The sequence below is a fragment of the Ochlerotatus camptorhynchus genome, unplaced genomic scaffold (genome assembly GCF_037179485.1).
Source record: "Ochlerotatus camptorhynchus isolate MF236.1 unplaced genomic scaffold, CSIRO-AGI_Acam_v1.1 ptg000151l, whole genome shotgun sequence".
Lineage (NCBI taxonomy): Eukaryota > Metazoa > Arthropoda > Insecta > Diptera > Culicidae > Ochlerotatus > Ochlerotatus camptorhynchus.
Window position 1 is genome coordinate 837990 of NW_027040641.1, and position 4406 is coordinate 842395.

The window sequence follows — 4406 nt, forward strand, 5'->3', positions numbered from 1 at the left end:
TTCGGAGGATTCATAAGCTTAGGGACAACATCGATCTTGTTGGCAGCATACCCCTGCAAAACCACCTTGGAGTAGTTTCAGCTGGCCAAATCGGGCCGAAAGATGACTTTGCCTCTATGCTTGCGGATGAACGGCAAAACACGCTTTTCAGGCTTTCTTCGAAGTAAACTTGGGATGTCATCGTCGAGGATGTGACGAATGGTTCCGTTTTCAGGCCACAACTGCAAATCACTTGCCAAATCATGACCTTCTTCGCGAACTTGTCGGCAAACACGAACTTGAATCTTCTCGGCACATCCGCACGTCCAGTTGCGATGTAAAACTTTTGACCGAGAAGCTGCTTTAAATCGAGTTTGACGAATTTTTTGTCATCGATCAAAGTGCAGCCCTTGTGCTTCGTCAAAACACGGTCGTACAACAGCCTTACACACTTTTGACGTATGACTACGTCTTTGATTTCTATATGGGGGTACACTTTGTGAAAACCGAAAATGGAACATGTAACAAATTAAGAAAGATTTTGAACGTTAATAACACAGCTGTCCCTGGTCCAATTTCAATAACTTTATCACCAATCGATCAGTAATATGGCTACGCATTGATAAAAATGCTTCCGAATGTTGATTTTCAACAAGAAACTATTGAAAAACTGGTAAATGTCCAGCATTGTCCAAAAGCGTCGAATCAACTAACAAATCCACCAATTACCTACATGCATATGCTGCTTCCCCAGCACAGTCGTCAGAGAGTAGTAAGTAGACGAAACAAGTCGAAGTGGCATTCGCCTCCGATCCTCGGGCGCGTGCGAATAGGGAGACATGTTCAGAACCAAACGCAAATTCTTCGAGATAACCACCATCCGTCGTCTGGCTCGCCGTGGCGGTGTCTGACGTATCTACGGTTTGATTTACGAGGTGTGCTGAAGGTGTTCCTGAAAAATGAGATCCGTGATGCTGTCACCTACACTAAACACGCCAAGCGTAAGCGGCCATGGATGTCATCTACGTTTTTGAAGTGACAGAGACGCACTCTGTTTGGTTTCGGAGGTAAATCATCACCAACATTGGAAACAAAACGGCTCTTTTCAGGGCCACCAATCTTATTACAGAAAAGAGTAGGAATAGAATTCATCTGCCTGTTTGTCTATATTCAGAACCACCGACCACACAAAATGCTCATGTTATCAAACTGGAAGCAGGGATACAAATTATTTTGATCAACCTTGATCAACTTTGAATCGCCACGGCCGGATATTTTCGATGGAAGAAGCAACAATCTAGCATCTAATTCGACGAAGACGGCAGAAAACATTTCTAGATCAACAATAGAATAGGGCCCATCAGCATTTGTAAACAAACCGTTCCAAAGCCCTTTACTCACAAAGCGAAGGCCACCCACACAAACCAACACCAACATCTTGTAGGTAGAAGTTTCCCCTATCCGATGATGGTGTTGGTTTGTGTGGGTGGCCTTCGCTTTGTGAGTAAAGGGCTTTGGAACGGTTTGTTTACAAATGCTGATGGGCTCTTTTCTATTGTTGATCCAGATTTGTGAAGCCGAATATTTACGAAAGAGAGTGTCGATGAAGAGAATCGATCAATGTAGATAGGACCTATTGAAAAGTGACGCGAGATTTGTTTTCCGTACTGAACTCTAATGCTACCGACGCCAGGGAGGCAGCTCCCAGAGATGTTATGCCTTAGAACATGCCGGTGGCGCCGACTGAGATTGGACCCAGGCCTGCTGGGGTGAGAGGTAATCACGCTAACCACCGGCGCCGATATCTTTCAAGGTGATATCACGGCGAATGAGATCGACCAAAATTTGAGTTTAGTTATCTCAGAAATAAGAAATATAGTGCAGGAACTCAGCGATGAGTAAATTTGCCTCATGTTTTCCCAGGTTTTTCCAGGATTTTCCAGGGAAAAATTCCCGAATTTGAGAAAAGTAAAGATTGGATTCACTCAGTCTATTGGTACTACTCCGAGACTGAATAAAATTTTCGTCAATTTCCTCATTTTCTGGCAGATTTTTTAGGTTTTCCACACGAAATCATGAGACAAATTTACTCATCGCTGAGTTCCTACACTTTTGGCGATTATGAGTGAACTAAACTCAAATTTGGGTCGTTCTCATTCGCCGTTCATTCAAAAAGAAAATAGCCAGTGTCGCTACTTGATAGCAAACTACTCATAATGGGAGGAGTCTTTGTAGCTTTTATACCACTTGGTTGCACATTATTCTGCTTTAACCTAAAAAAAATATAAAGCAGCGCTGCTGTCTGGTATCAGCTCGGATACATTCGCTGCCAGACTGTTGAGCAGTTCAGTCGATTTGAATTCTCTCTAGTTTCGTTCGTTCGTTCGCAAGTCGAATTAGCTCCGCGTTGTGTAGTGACGCTCTCGCTGACCCAGCCATGGGTAAGAAATCGCGCGGTAACGCGAGTGCCGGTTTACCGGGAAAACAGACTCTCCCAGGAGATGGCGCGACCACCGAGCCAGCCCAGAAGAAGCAGAAGAAAACCCCATTGCCCATCCCGACAGGCGTTGCGGACCCGCAGCCGGGGCCTCCCGGAACTAAACGACCCAGACCTGAAGACAGCAGCGCCACCGTATCAGCAGCAAAAAAGCTGCTGAGCAACAATCCGTTCTCCGCCCTGCAGAACGGAGCGCAGCCGCAGTCGGACCCTGAGACGGTGCCGAAAAAAGTTAAGTTGCCACCCTTCTATGTGAAGGGCTTCCCTCCCGGGCTATGGGAGCAGCTGGATTTCTACATTAAGCAGGGCCTTCGCTGCACCATTCAACGGTGCACGGAAGGCTACAAACTGATGGTCCCGGCCGAAAAACACTTCAACGCAGTTCAGGCCCTCTTGGACAGAATGAAGCTGGAGTACTTCTCCCACGACATCGAGGCCACCAAGCCGCTGAAAGTGGTGCTGCGCGGGCTCCACGACATGGACACCACCACCTTAATGGACGAGATTAAGGCGAACGGCCTCAAGCCGGTCGAAGTCCACAAGATGACCCGCAGCAAAGCCATCAAGTATCGTGACCAGCTCTACCTGGTCCATCTGGAGAAGAACTCCACAACCGTGAAGGATCTCCAGACGACACGCACACTGTTCCACATCGTAGTGAAGTGGGAGCGGTATAAACCCACCCACCGTGGCGTCACTCAGTGCTCGAACTGCCTATTGTTCGGGCACGGCACCAGGAATTGCCGCATGGCCAGCCGCTGCATCAAATGCGGCAAAAACCACAAGATCGACAACTGCGACAGCATCGAGGAAGCCACTCCCACATGCGCCAACTGCGGTGCCGCCCACAAGGCCACGAGTAAGGCCTGTCCGAAGCGGGCCGAATACGCCGAGATCCGGAAGAAGGCCTCGTCCAACAGCCAGCCCGGTCGCAAGAAGGTTCCAGAAAACAACGCGCAGAACTTTCCTCCGTTATCACCGGTCCAATCACGGCCAATTCCAGTGTTGCCGCCGCTCCCGCTCAACCAACAGTTGGCTGCCGCTGCAGTACCCGGTCAAGCCTCCGGGCCATCGACGGATCCCCCTGCTCCGGGATTGGCCGGTACAACCGGTGAAGCTACAGACGATTCTCCGCTGTCAACGGATGAGATCGTCACACTGTTGGCCCAGGCCATCATCATCAAGCGCACCTGCGCAACAAGAACACAACAGCTCCAAGCTATCATCTCCTTCGTCGCTAATTATGGACCGTGAACCCATAAAGATCGCCAACTGGAACGCTCGCTCCGTAGGGGCGAAAAACATTGAGCTTGCAGACTTCCTCCGCAAGCACGACATCGACGTGGGCCTTCTCACCGAGACCCACCTCAAGACCGGTGACAGCTTCTGGCTGCCCGACCACAGCATTGTCCGGCTTGATCGCACCAGCTCCAGGGGGGGCGGTGTCGCGGTCATCATCAAGAAAGGCATCAAGTACTGCACCCTACCCCACTACCGCACTTCCATCATCGAGGCCGTTGGCGTAGAGGTGGAAACATCGACCGGAAACGTCCGGTTCATCGCCGCCTACTGCCCCCGGCAATGTACCGTTAGCAATGGTACAGCACAGCAGTTCAAGAACGACCTTGCCATCATAACCCACACCAATGCCCGCTTTGTAATCGGAGGGGTCCTGAACGCCCGGCACGAGGCCTGGCGGAACTACCAGCAGAACCAGAACGGCCGCCTGCTATTCGACCATTCCCAGCATGGTCTCTATTCCGTCTGGTTTCCGGACGAACCAACCTTCACATCACCGACGGGCAACCCATCGACGCTGGACCTGTTCTTGGCAAACACCAGATTAGCCAAGCCGGTTGCCGTCAACGACCTGAGTTCGGACCACCAACCGGTGCTGACCGAGCTGGGCTACAACGTGGCCCCTGCACCG